At 39.6% G+C, this 14,878-nt stretch overlaps 2 protein-coding genes across 2 annotated transcripts in view; one reads left to right on the top strand and one right to left on the bottom strand.

Annotated features, from left to right (window-relative positions):
- CYFIP2 (cytoplasmic FMR1 interacting protein 2) overlaps positions 1 to 14,878 on the bottom strand; it is a 167,636-nt gene that overhangs the window by 17,702 nt on the left and 135,056 nt on the right. The gene's annotated exons all lie outside the window — the stretch shown is intronic.
- FNDC9 (fibronectin type III domain containing 9) overlaps positions 4,295 to 14,878 on the top strand; it is a 48,401-nt gene continuing 37,817 nt past the window's right edge. The window contains exon 1 of the mRNA XM_007473947.3: positions 4,295 to 4,522. The gene's annotated coding sequence lies outside the window, so the exon portion shown is untranslated. The remainder of the gene's footprint in view (positions 4,523 to 14,878) is intronic.

The raw sequence follows: 14,878 nt of genomic DNA, 5'->3' as shown, positions 1-14,878 counted from the left end.
CTTTCTCTAATCCATCTTCTAATCTCATCATTTAACTGAACCAGGGATGTGCTGGTAAATGTTTAATAACCACCTTTTCAACCCCCCCCCAAATATATGCATAATATACTTTTAAGTTTAATCTATAACATTAACACTTTATCCATTTTTTTAAACTATTACCTTCTGTCTTAGAATCAATACTCTGTATTGGTTCCAAGGCAGAAGAGCAGTCAGGACTTGGCAATGGGGGTTAAGTGACTTGCCCAAGGTCACATAGTTAGGAAGTGTCTCCGGACAGATTTGAACCCAGGACCTCCCATCTCTAGACATGGCTTTCAATCCACTGAGTCACCCAGCTGCCCCTGTGAAGGACATTAAAAGCTAAACAGAAGAGTTTATATTTGATCCTGGACACAATAGGGAACCCTTGAAGTTTACTGAGTTTGTATGTGTGCCATTTTGACAGCTCACTTTGGCAGCTAGCTAATGGAGGACTGCTGGAGTGGGAAGAAGAGATTAAGTTTGTGGAGTGAGAGGGATTACTAGGGATAGAGGAAAGAAGAGGGAGCTTAAGGCACAAGACTTTGACTTTCCTTTGTAAAGCAGAAGGTGTGCTCCATTGAGGGAGAAGGAATGGAAAATGACTTGGGGCAACTAAGAAGAGATGTTTGGAATCGCCAATGGGAGCAACATGATAGAGAGTTAATCACAGAAACTGCCATGTGCAAATAGGGATCTCAAATTCTACATGGCCAAATCAGAATTCATCCCTCTTCTGAAGTCCCTATAACAATAATTCTATAAGGTACCACCACATCCTTCTAGTTCCCTCATCAGGCTCTTAACATCACCCCCCACCATCTCATTGTTCACTTGTTTCAATCCAGGCTGACTCTTTGCCACCCCATTCCGAGTTTTCTTAGCAAAGATCCTGGAGTGGTTTGCCTTTTCCTTCTCCAGCTCATTTTACAAATGGGGAAAATAAGGCAAACAAGGTTAAGTGATTCGCTCAAGATCACACAGCTAGTAAGTATCTGAGGTCACATTTGGACTCAGGATGTTGACTCTTTCTGTCTCCAGGCCTATCCACTGTGCCCCCTGGCTTCCCATCTCTCATTACATATATCCAATTTGTTGCTGCATGGTATTAATTCTATCTCTATCTCATTTCTTTTTTTTATTTAAATTAGTTTATTTAAACAATTTAGAACATTATTCCTTGGTTACAAGAATCATCTTCTTTCCCTCCCTCCCCTCCACACCCTTCCCATAGCAGATGTGCAATTTCATTGGGTATTACTTGTGTCCTTGATCAGAACCGATTTCCATGTTGTTGGTGTTTGCATTAGGATGACCATTTAGAGTCTACATCCCCAGCCATATCCCCATTGACCCATGTAATCAAGCAGTTCTACAACATTTCTTGAATAATTCTTCTACCCACAGTCACTACCCCAGTTCAGGCCCTCATTATCTTTTGACTGGATTATTATGTTTCTAATTGAAATCTCCACTTTAAACCTCTCCCTTCTCTAGATCATCCTCCACAAAGCTGCCAAAGTGATTTTCTTTAACCTCAGTCTGATCAAGTCACTCCTCAGTCTCTACTAAATAAACTCCAGGGTTTGGTTTTTTATTTCTAGGATCAAACATAAACACTTGTCTTTGAACTTTAAATCTGTTCATCATCTATTTCCTTCTTAATTTTGTGGTCTTTTTATACATTGCTGAGTAGATACAGTACTGAGCTTGTAGTCAGGACATATTCCTGAGTTTAAGTAGGTCTCAGACACTCACTAACTGTGTGACCTTGGGCAAGTCAACCTGATGGCCTCAGTTTTCTTATATGCAAAATGAGCTAGAGAAGGAAATGGCAAACCACTCCAGTATCTTTGTCAAGAAAACCCCAAATGGGGGGCAGCTGGGTACCTCAGTGGATTGAGAGACAGGAGGTCCTAGGTTCAAATCTGGCCTCAGACACTTGCCAGCTGTGTGACCCTGGGCAAGTCACTTAACCCCCATTGCCTAGCCCTTACCCCTCTTCTGCCTTGGAACCAATGCACAGTATTGACTCCAAGATAAAAGAAAGAAAGAAAGTAAGAAAGAAAGAAAGAAAGAAAGAAAGAAAGGAAGGAAGGAAGGAAGGAAGGAAGGAAGGAAGGAAGGAAGGAAGGAAGAAGAAGGGAAGAAAGAAAGAAAGAAAGAAAGAAAGAAAGAAAGAAAGAAAGAAAGAAAGAAAGAAAGAAAGAAAGAAAGAAAGAAAGAAAGAAAGAAAGAAAGAAAGAAAGAAAGAAAGAAAGAAAGAAAGAAAGAAAGGAAGGAAGGAAGGAAGGAAGGAAGGAAGGAAGGAAGGAAGGAGGAAGGAAGGAAGGAAACCCCAAATGGGACCATGAAGAATCAGACATGACCCATAAATGCCTGAATGTCAAAGAACTCTTTGATCCCTCCATTTCATCTACATGCTCTCTCTCTGTGTCTCTGTGTCTCTCTGTGTCTCTGTCTCTGTCTCTCTCTCTCTGTGTTCTCTGTCTCTCTCTCTGTGTCTCTGTCTGTCTCTGTCTCTCTGTGTCTCTCTGTGTCTCTCTCTCTCTCTCTCTCTCTTCTCTCTCTCTCTCTCTCTCTCTCTCTCTCTCTCTCTCTTCTCTCATCTCTCTCTCTCTCTCTCTCTCTCTCTCTCTCTCTCTCTCTCTCTCTCTCATCTCTCTCTCTCTCTCTCTCCCCATCACTTTATATCCTGGGTAACTTTTCACACAGGCTGTCCTCTATACCTTGAAGCTACCTCCTCTTCATCTTTGTCTCTGGACATCTCTGGTTCAAGGGCCAGTTTCTACAAGAAGTTGCCTGTGCCCTCCCTTTCAAAACTACAGTGTTTATTTTGTATCTATTAAGCTGACACTTCTATATGTTCATATTTTCCAATTTCGACTATGACAATAGAATGTAAGCTCCTTGGGTAGGGGGAGCTATTTCCCTTTTAGCTTTTGTCCCAATATGCAGGACCAGTGCTCCAACATTCTAAAATTCCATACTAGGCTGTCCTTTGGGGGTCATTGACTTGCTGCCAGTCTTCTCCCTCATACATGTTTAGTAAGTCTATTTTTGATACTTGCAATGAACAAATGATTTCCCTTTCCTCACCCAAGATTCTAGAGGAAATGTCCAGAGCTGTGCCTACTGTGATTATCCCTTTCTTCCTCTCTCCTTGTTGTTGTTCAGTCATTTCAGTTGGTCTGACTCTTTGTGAGTCATTTTGGGATTTTCTTAGCAAAGATATGTGGATGAGGAAGCTGAGGCAAACAGGGTTAAGTGACCTGCCCAAGGTCTCACAGTTGGTAAGTGTCTAAGGCCCCTCCCATCCTCTGTAAATATACCTTTTCCCTCTTAATCAAAATCCCATTCCTCTTTCAAAACTCAATTCAAAGCCCACCTACTCCATGAAGTTTTTCTGAATTCTTCCTCAAGAAATCTCTTCTTTCCTCAGATTTCAAACTTCTTATTGTTCTCCTTAATTTTGCCACCTGACCAAGGTAGCCAGAGGCAGCACTGACTAGTGGATAGAAAGCTGGCCTTAGAGTGGAAAGGTGTGAGCTATTTCTACCACACACTTGGACCCTGGGCAAATTCCATCCGGGCAACTCTCTAAGTCTATAAATTATAGAGAAGTTGCCAGCCTGCATTGCTAGAGGATGTTCTTTCCTGGAAACTCCTGCATGATGGTTTGGTCCATAAAAATTTCATATATTATTTTTCAATTATGCATAGCTTGTCTTCATGAGGAGACAGCAAGCTCCTATAGTCAATGACCCCTTTTTTAAAAACACCTCTTAGCTAAGAAGTACCTACAGCACCTCATATAGGACTCAGGAGAGGGAGAGGTCAACAAATACTTGAACACTGGATGATACCATTGAACCTTAGCCTATTGTTGTTGTTTAACAAGGCCAGAATATCTTGTCAACTCAGTTTATTGTAACATTAAGCAGGCCTCCTTGGCACTTAGAATCAGGAAGATCTGAGTACAAATCTGGCCTCAGACATTTATTGGCTATGTGATCCTGGGCAAGTCACTTTACCATGCTTGCCTCAGTTTCCCAATTTGTAAAATGAACTGGAGAAGGAAATGGCAAACTACTCCAGTATCTTTCCCAATGAAACCACAAAGAAGGGTAAGGGAGAGTCAGACATGATTGAACAAAAATAAACCCAAATTTATTACGGGGTGAGTCATCAAATGTCAACCCAACCCAATAAGTTTGAAAATATATTGTGAAATCAGAGATGCTCCAGATATTATGTAAATACAGTATTTGGGATTTGGTGGCAGGAACCTTCTAGGCTGACTAATCCTAGAGAACAAGAAAGAGGATCCCCTTGAGAACATGACTAGTTCAGATGCCCGAATTTTCATCATTTTTGTTTTGTCTGGCATACCCTTTAGTTATCGGTGATTGCCTTCATTCCAGTGAAGTTTATGGTAGATATCTAGTAGTAGATGCTAAATCCATGCATTTGACCATGCACATTTCTTCCTGGGAAGAGGGTAAGTTGGTTTAAAATATTTTTTGCATTTAATTATCTTGAGTAAATTTGAGAGCCTGCATATTTAAATTCTACTTATTTATAAGAAAAGACCTATGTTTACCTCCTTGGTACCATAGCTAGCACAGTGTACTCAGACACTTTCAACTGCTTTTAGATCTGGAATTTTGGTTATTCTAGATATTCTTTCCTTCTATGAATGATTCCATCTCATAGCTTCAAATACAAGTCCTGCACCTGGTGACTCTCATCTATTTAGAGCAAGGGTTCTTAACCTGCAATACATAAACTTGTTTGTTGTTTTTTTAGAGAAATAATATAACTATATCTCTACATAACTACTTCCCTTTATTATTTTAGTAGTTCATCACCAAGGATTTGGTTACTGGATGATGCACTCTTTGGCCACAACTTAGTCAATTATAGTTATATGATTATAAGAACCTACATTGTGCTAGACTATGAGATGCAGCTTTCTTTCTTATTCTTCCTTCTTTTTTCTTTTTTTCTTTTTTTTCTTTCTTTCTTTCTTTCTTTCTTTCTTTCTTTCTTTCTTTCTTTCTTTCTTTCTTTCTTTCTTTCTTTCTTTCTTTCTTTCTTTCTTTCTTTCTTTCTTTCTTTCTTTCTTCTCTCTCTCTTTCTTTCTTTTTCTTTCTCTTTCTTTCTTTCTTTCTTTCTTTCTTTCTTTCTTTCTTCTTTCTTTCTTTCTTTCTTTCTTTCTTTCTTTCTTTCTTCTTCTTTCTTTCTTTCTTTCTTTCTTTCTTTCTCTCTCTCTCTCTCTCTCTCTCTTTCTTTCTTTCTTTCTTTCTTTCTTTCTTTCTTTCTTTCTTTCTTTCTTTCTTTCTTTCTTTCTTCTCTTTCTTTCTTTCTTTCTTTCTTTCTTTCTTCTCTCTCTCTCTTTCTTTCTTTCTCTCTCTTTCTTTCTCTCTCTTTCTCTTTCTCTCTTTCTTTCTCTCTTTCTCTCTTTCTTTCTTTCTTTCTTTCTTTCTTTCTTTCTTTCTTTCTTCTTCTTTCTTTCTTTCTTTCTTTCTTTCTTTCTTTCTTTCTTTCTTTCTTTCTTTCTTTCTTTCTTTCTTTCTTTCTTTCGTTATATAACACATACTGTCTCTCTCCCTTCTTCTCTCCCCACTCCCAGAGCTGACAAGCAATTCTATCTGGGTTATATATGTATTATCTGTGGGAGTATATTTGTTTTGTCTTCAAACAAATCCCTGCCACCCATCCCCAAATGCATCTACCTGATGACATCGCATCCCTGACCACCCTTTGTAGCACTGATTGTACTTCCACAGGCCTGACTCACTGTGGGTCATGGTCTGGGAGTCAAAAGATTTCTTGTTCTCTATCACCACTTGGAGATTCTCATTCTACCACAGTCACTCAGGAATGCTGTCTTTTGAGATCAGGTTATTTATATCTATCCAAATCCTGACATCTATTGACTCTCTCCACCCATCCCTGACTGGGATAATCTTCCTTTCTCAAATAGTTTATATCTGGTTCACAGTCTAGTCTTTCCCTCTACCCCAACTCCTGGCCAACATGGCATACTGAGGCGCTCTCAAATACCCTAACTTCCTAGTTCCTTACCCTACTCAGTTCTCATGACCTACTCCTCCAGTACCCCTCAGTTACACAGAGATGGCCACAGCCTTGATCTTGACATCATCTATAAATGGTCCACTTGTACGTTCGAGAATTCTGCCCTTCCTTTATCTCATCATGATCTTTTAGTATTCCGTTTTTCCCTCTGTCTTTCAGGTCCCAAGCTCTTCATCTCCACTGACCCAGGGAAAGATGATTCCTATATCTTTCAGTTCATTGGCAGTCTACCACCCCTACACTCATTGCATGCTTCTCTTTTCCTTGTCTCAACCCCTTGGAGCACCAGTGAAATTCTACACTATCTTCTTCTCTAGAGTTTTTTGCCTCTTTATTCTGTCCACTATTATGACTTGCCAAACTTTGGCGTTGGATTACTCCCAACATCTAATGCCTTTACTCCCATTTACATGCTGCTCAATGGAGCTATAAAAAATCATAGAACCATGTTGACTGGGTCCACTACAAATTTACATTATACAATCTCAACTAGGCCCTCATTACAGCATGGTGACTTTCCCATTATATTCACTATTCTACTCATCACAGCTATAATTACAGAGTCTTTTCCCTTAAGCCTACCATTATACTCCTCTCCTCAACCATTTCAGCTAAAGAACTTGCCTAAAACTTCATTAAAAATGTGAATCAATTTGCCAAGTGTTTCCTAGCCTAACAATAGAATAACTACAAGTAATCAAATTTCAAGAAATATTGTTTTATTATTAGGAGGATGAATTAAAGGCTGGAAGTTTTTTGTTGTTTGAGACTGGTTCTCCCTATTTTGCCTAGGCTGGAAATGAATTGACCACTCATGGGCCTGGTTGCTTCATTTCTGACCTGGGTTATGTGCCCCTCCTTAGATGGTCTAGTGGTCCCCTGCTCAGATCACTGGTGCCAGATAGTGCGCACAAAGAATAGGAACGTGATCTCCTTTCCCATGCCCCTGACCTAAATCTGAACTGTCGGTGGCTTTCTGGTCTTTAGGGAAATTATTTTTGTTAAAACCATCTACTCATAAAATTGGCATCTGATGTTGCTCCAGAAAGTCTGTTGCTTAATAACTTAGATAAGGGTGGGACAAAAGTCTTTCAGTGGAGCAAGGACATAATAAGAAGATTCTATTATAGGGAAAGGGACTTTATCAAATCTCAAGCTGCAAATACTAGTTGACAAACCTTAGGCACCCAATGCCAGCCTTCTGGATCAGAACTATTCAGAGCGTTTAGTGGTAGGTTGTTTTTTTTTAATTTTACAAAAACCCTTACTTTCTGTGTTAGAATCAATAAGGCAGAAGAACAGCAAGGGCAAGGCAATGGGTTTTAAGTGACTTGCTCAGGGTCATACAACTAGGAAGTATCTGAGGTCAGTTTTGAACTTATGACCTCCTATCTCTGGACCTGGCTTTCTATCCGCTGAGCTACCTAGCTGCCCATTGAAGCCACCTCTCTTAAACAAAATCCAGAAGGAAAGGCACTTTTGTGTACCTTTAAAAAAAGAAAACAAACAAACCCTCCTTAAGGAAAGAGGCTTGAGGCAGAGAAGCCAAGGACCAAATGGTCACAGGATGGCCCGCTGAGTCATGGCTACATACAGCAGGCTTTCTGACCTCATCTCTTAGAAGGGTTTGGAGAAAAAGCCCTTAAAATATCTTTATAATTTGCACTTGAGAACATGCAGGATTTTACTTCTCTTTTTATACTCCAAAATTTGTGTTATCTCATGATGGATGCGGAGTTGTGAGTTGGCTGATGTCCTAACAATTTAAAGCCCAAAGCAAAAAGCAAAAAACAAAAACAAACTAACAATCCCCAAACCCAAGTCTGGAGTAGCTCAAAGGCATACATAATGGGGGACAAATCTCACAAAGAGCAATAAATATTTGAACAAAGAAAACATGGAGATCCTCCTCTGCTATTCCTTCCCTCCCTCTGCTTGCAAATTGCCTGCACCTCCTACTTGGTCACCCATTCCCCCCACACCCACCCAGTAACTTGATGGGATTTTAAAATTGGGCCAAGTCATATCTCTATGAAAAACAAAGGCAAAACCCAAACCGAAAACTTAAAGAGATGGTCATTTTTCAGCTACACACTGAAATCTTTGCTAAATGAAGGGAAATGGTCAGAAAGTACTTTTGTGAACAGAAAGGACTGTATCACTGCCCAATATTCTCTCTGACCACAGAACTTATGATTCTTCACAAAAATGGGGGATTGAGAGAGACTAAGAGAAAAACTCCTCTCTGAAAACAGGATCAAGATCAAATGCTGGGTTCATATTCTAGAGAACAGTCAAAAGCATATTTTTCCCCCAGAGGAAAAGAAAATATGACTTCTGTCACCCAAAATGCTCTTAAAAGATCTAAAACTCTCCTACTCTATAACCCTAATTACTCAGTTAGAAACCAATATCGCAGGGGGAGGGGGGCAGCTGGGTAGCTCAGTGGATTGCGAGCCAGGCCTAGATGGGAGGTCCTAGGTTCAAATCTGGCCTCAGATACTTCCCAGCTGTGTGACCCTGGGCAAGTCACTTGACCCCCATTGCCTATCCCTTACCCCTCTTCTGCCTTGGAACCAACAGAGAGTATTGATTCCAAGACAGAAGGTAAGGGTTTAAAAAAAAAATCACTATCGGGGGTATCAATGCGGTACCTGGTTTACCAATAAGTTTAAAGCCTCAGTGATCTCTGGAAATAGACAGTTAGGTGGCACAGTATAGTGCTGGGCCTGGAGTCAGGAAGACTCATCTTCCTGAGTTCAAATCTGGATTCAGACATTTACTACTTGTGTGACCTTGGGCAAAGGACCTTTTGCCTCAGTTTCCTCATCTGTAAAATGAGCTAGAGAAGGAAACAGCAAACCACTTCAGGATCGTTGCCGAGAAACCCCAAACAGGGTCATGAAGTGTCAGATATAACTAAAATGACTGTGCAAGATAAAATGAGTTGGTCTAGCTAACTTCCAAGATTCTTTCCAGCTCTAAATCTATGATCCTAGAACTTGAAGCAGTTCACTTCACTTTTTAGACAAAATCTGTTAGAAACATTTCTCCTGAGTCTTTTCTCCCCCAGGCTAAACATTCTCTTTTTAACCTTCCTTTACATGACATGGACTTGAGGTGCTTTGCCAGTCTAGCTGCCCTTCTCTGGACCTTCTTCAACTTTGCCATGTCCTTCCTCAACTACGTCATCCAGAGCTGCACACAATCCCCCAGATGTCATCAGACCAAGGCAGGGCACAAGAGGAACTATCAGCTCATTGTTCCTGGAATCTGTGCCTTTCTTACCGTGACCCACGATCTCATTAGGTTTTTTTGGCTGCTCTATCTCATTGCTGACTTACACTGAGCTTGCAGGCCATTTATATTTCCTTCCCGTACGGTTCTTTTTACAGATAGAGTGCTGTCTAAGCATGCATCCTCTATCTTGTACTGGGGAAGATGGTTTTTTGAACCTAAGTGTAAGTAATAAGTTATTATTATTTTACATTCATTATTATTTTATTTCCTCTTATTGGATTCAACCCAATATCCTTGTCTCACAAGATCTTTTTGGATACCAAATCTATCATCCATTTAAACTATTTCTCTTAGGTTTGTATCATCTGCAGATCTGATGAGCACATTATCTATGACTTTATTCAAGTCATATTTTAAAACCCTTATCTTCTGTCTTATAATTGATACTGTGTATTCGTCCCAAGGCAGAAGAGTAGTAAAGGCCAGGCAATTAGCATTAAGTGACTTTCCCAGGGTCACACAGCTAGGAAGTGTCTGAGGTCAAATTTGAATCTAGGACCTCCTGTCTCTAGGCCTGGCTCTCTATCCACTGAATCACCTACCTTCCTCTGGCTAGATCATTTGTAAAAATGTTATATATCGTAACTCTAAGCACAGAAACTGAGACTCCTGCCAAGCTGACATTGAGCTGTAATTGTCTTATCTCCCTAGATCATCAATATTATCTTATTCAAGCTATGCCAATTAGATCTTCAATAACTATTTGGTGTTTGAATAAAAATGTGCAACATTTTGTAAAGGAAATCATCACACCAATTCATTAGCAAATCAATTTAACTGCATCATCTGAAGTCATTTTGCTTCTGATCTTCTGATTTTTAATTGGCAAATGCTGACATGTACTTGTATATTTTCTGGAATTTGTTATTAATAGAATTAGCCCAAGAAATTTATGGCATGGTTCTAGCCCCTCAGAGAAGAACAAATGGAAATAAGATATAGTTTAATATATACATATATCTTTTTGTCAAATGATGCCTTCTCTAATGGAAGGAAGGGAGATAGGAAGAGAGTTATGTAATAAACAAATAAATAAATTTAAAAAAAGAATAAATGTTAAGAACTATAAAAAAGAATTCTTTATTCCTTTTCTCTAATTTAACAGGGGACCTGGAGGTCCTCTTACCATAGAGATGTATAGGGATTAACCAGCCCATAGTGAAAGGAAGTAGAAACCAGAGAGATAGGAAGTGAGGTCAGAAGGGAATATAAAAGGGGCTAGCATCAGTTGGTCATGGAGAAGCTAGTTGTTGATAGTTGGGTGCCAGCTGTTGGGAGTGTATTGGGTTGGTGGTTGGCATTTAGTTGCTGGAATATAAAAATCGAGGCTGAGCTTACTGGGAGGGCTTTTGGCTTTTGGTTTGAGTTGTTAGGTTTTTTCCCTTGAACTTTTTGGGAGGTGGCTGGTCTTCATTGACAGATCTAATTGGGGTTGGATTAAACACTGATTGGATTGGTTTTGATTGAGTGGATTGGATTGGAACTTTGTGGGGTGGTTGTTATTAGCAGTAGTTATAGGCAGTTACAGATAGATAATAGGCAGTTTTAGATAGTAATTGTAAGGAGTTATAGGTAGTTACAGGATAACTAGTATAGACATTAGGAAATTTCTTTCTCTGCTGCTTTCCTATGTTTCCCTCCTTTACTATATTCTTTTACTATCTCTATTTTAATAAAACTAAATTGTTAATTGTTAAAAGTTGCTGGAAGTTTTCTTTTCTCTAGCTTATAGGGATAATATTAATTTACAACTCTACTATATTCTCATTAAAACTTAAGTTATTAAAAGCTGCTTTTACTTTTGTCAACCCCCTATTTTAACCCTTACAGAACAAAGAAATGTTAAGAATAGAATTGCTTAGAAAACATTTCTCCAATAACTTTGAGGCTCATTAATAAATAAATGCTCAGAAAAAATGTTAGAATGAAATGTTAGATGAATGAAAAGAAATTTTGGAGATCCTCTAGTCTAAATGGAGGTCATGTGATTAGGGGGAGAGCAGGGACTAGAATCCAAGTCTCTCAATCTAGTTCTTTGGTCTAGGGATAGACCAATCCCATATTGATATAGGGAACACCAGGATGAGAGAACTCTGCCAATTCAGATCAGTCCTCATCTGCATTGCATAGTCTCAGAGAGTTGTATGGTGCTTTGAGAATTATAGTCCAGGCACATGCTGCCAATATGTATCAGAGATGAGTCTTAAACTCAGATCTTTCCGACTTGGGTGATAGCTCTCTACATCCATACCCCTTGGCTCCCACTCCCCTCCCCCCATGAACCCACATAATATGACTGTCTTTAATGTCACCTTTTATTATGTTAACAATTCCCAAATATTTTGACCACAATGCCTCACTTCTAAAAGGGTTTTGGGTAGGGAGGTCCATGAAATCTTTTTTTTTTTTAAACCCTTACCTTCTGTCTTAGAATCAATACTGTGTATTGGTTTCAAGGAACAAGAGTGGTAAAGGCTAGGCAATAGGGGTTAAGTGACTTGCCCAGGGTCACACAGCTGGGAAGTGTCTGAGGTCATATTTGAACCTAGGACCTCCCATCTCTAGGCCTGGCTCTCAATCCACCCAGCTTCCCCTTAGGTCCATGAAATCTTATCACTAAATTCTTACCCCTAGTCAGGCTTCCCCAATTAGCCATAGTGGCTATCTGTTATTTCTGTTCAGTCTTTTCAGTTATGTCCAATTTTTTGTAATCTCATTTGGGGGTTTCTTTGCAAAGATAGTAGAATGGTTTGCCATTTCATGTTCCAGCTCATTTTACAGTTGAGGAAACTGAGGCAAACAGGGTTAAGCAACTTGCCCAAGGTCACATAGCTAGTATCTGAGTCCAGATTTGACTCAGGAAGATGAGTCTTCCTGACTCCAGACTAAATTTTGCAGAAGGACTGATTTAAGAACTGATTTTTGTCAGACACAATAGTGAATTTTCCTGCATTGAATCTGTCTGAATGTGTGACCTCTCACGTACATTTGTATCTGTCTTGTATCTCATCTGTTAATGTCTTTGGGTTTTGTATAAACCAAGATGTTGCTTCATCTCAGTGTTCTCCTGTTTTTAAATGCAGAAACAGGCATCTGAGCTGGAAACATAATTAGAAAGAGAAATCAGGGAGAAAGCTACAACACCAAGAAAAGTTTGTGTTGCAGAAATCTTAAACTATGAACTGAATGTATTTCTCGGAAGAGCCAAGAAATCCTAGACCAAGAAAAAGAAATCTAGAACCTGATTGAGGAACCAGAGAGAAGTTTAAGAACAGACAGGGATTTGTTGGTCTGAAGAGAGAGGAAGACAAACCAAGAACGAAGAGTGGGATTAGAAAATTTGAACCCTCGAATTTGAGTACAGGAAGGGAATTCGCTCAACTTTCTGTCTGATAGTTAGACACATTCTACAACACCCCCAGTAAATGGCTTTCTAGTCTCTTTGGGAAGTGAAGGTCTACAGGGACAGTAACAACTATCTCCAATGCCAGTCTTTTCATCTACTTTACATCTGGATCATCTAAACTAAAAAGTTTTCATTTAAATTAGACTAGATATTGTTACTGTTATTATCATGCTGGTTGTCAATCAGCCTGAGTGTGTGTTACTGTTGATTTTTCAGGCATATTGAGGGTGGGAATAGGAGTTCATATTCCCTAAATATAGCCATATGAGAGAACCTAGAAGTTTTCCGTGGGCACCTAGGTGGCAGAGTGGATTGAATACCCACCCTGAAGTCAGGAAGACTTATCTACCTGATTTCAAATCTGGCTTTCGACACAGGCTAGCTGTGTGATCCTGGGCAAGTCACTTAACCCTGCTTGCTTCAGTTTCCTCATCTGTAAAATGAGCTGGGGAAAGAAAATGGCAAAATGCTCCAGGATCTTTGCTAAGAAAAGCCCAAATGGGGTCAAGGAGAGTTGGATGTGACAATGACCAAGCAACTAGCTACAAGAATACTGGGAATGAAGACAGCAGCAAACAGGGTCTAAGATTATCAGAACATCAAGATCCAAGTCCTAGTTTGGGGGCAGTTGGGTGGCTCAGTAGATAAAGCACCAGTCCTAGAGACAAGAGGACCTGGGTTCAAATCTGTGCTTAGGCACTTTGTGGCTTTGTGACCCTGAGCAAGTCACTTAACCCCAAATACCTAGCCCTTGCTGTTCTTTTGCCATAGAGTTAATACTAAGAAAGTAAGAATTTAAGGAAAAATAAAAATAAAGATAAAGAAAAAGCCTTCAAGTTTTGCTGTTTACTATGTACCTCCAGGCTAGTTATTTCCCTTCTCCAGGCTGCGGTTTTATCTTCCTTAAAAGGAAAAGGTTAGATTAAATTAGATCATCTGGTTAGTTTCTTCCAACTTCAAACTGTGTGATCATGGAAAGGGAGCTGGAAGCTGCCCCCTTCTGGCAGATGGTGAGTATAACCAAGGAGGCCATTGACTCCAAACCTTCCCCCTGGCTCTGAGGGAATTGAAAAAATTTTAAATGTCAAGAGTCTCTGGATTGTTTTGCTTTCTAATGACTATTCCCTTTGGCACTCTGGGTAAGGAACATTGTAGAACGTGCTAACCAGCACCTAGTCTAAAAATATCAATAGAGAATTGATCAATAAATGCTGTTTATTTATTGGAGCAATTAGACACATAAAACTATTAAAGCTGGAAGGACCCTCTGAGGTCATCTGGTCTATCCTCATTTTATTTGAATTTTTTTCTGCTTCTTTTCTTAAAAAATGTTTTATGAATGCCTTTATTTTTTCCATCAAAGCCCTCTCCAAAGTTTTCATTGTTCTCCTTGAGCCTTCCCTTGTAACAGAGAAAAATAAGCAAAATCAGAAATATACTAGCGCCAGCTGTAACCGGAAACTTGTTACATTTTTAGAGAGAGCATTTATATCTCAGAAATCATCCAATGCTCTAAATTAGGGCTTGATTTATTGTTTTGTTAATTGTCTAGCCTTAAGAAAGGGATGGAGAAAATGTGTATGAATAGTGCAGATTTATTTTAAGTATGTGCTATTCAGAAATTTCCCCTATAGAGAGCTGGTAAACATTGGCCAGCATACCACTGACTGAAAAACCAACAGATTCGGTGACCACAACCCAGGATTTTACAGATAGGAAACTGAGGTAATGTGGATTAATGGCCTTAGACAGTCTTTGAAGTCCCTTCCAAAGCTATGATATTATGATCTTGAGTTATTCTGCCTTCCTGAAACACTATGCTCTAATAATCTCATTGGCTCCCAACTTAATGTGCAATCTCTTTCTCTCCTTCCTTCCTTCCTTCCTCCCTTCCTTCCTTCCTTCCTTCCTTCCTCCCTCCCTTCCTTCCTTCCTCCCTTCCTTCCTTCCTTCCTTCCTTCCTTCCTTCCTTCCTTCCTTCCTTCCTTCCTTCCTTCCTTCCTTCCTTCCTTCCTTCCTTCCTTCCTTCCTTCCTTCCTTCCTTCCTCC

The sequence above is a fragment of the Monodelphis domestica genome, chromosome 1, assembly GCF_027887165.1.
Source record: "Monodelphis domestica isolate mMonDom1 chromosome 1, mMonDom1.pri, whole genome shotgun sequence".
Classification (NCBI taxonomy): domain Eukaryota; kingdom Metazoa; phylum Chordata; class Mammalia; order Didelphimorphia; family Didelphidae; genus Monodelphis; species Monodelphis domestica.
The sequence above is the reverse complement of the archived record's forward strand: the minus strand, read 5'-3'. Positions and strand labels throughout refer to the sequence as shown.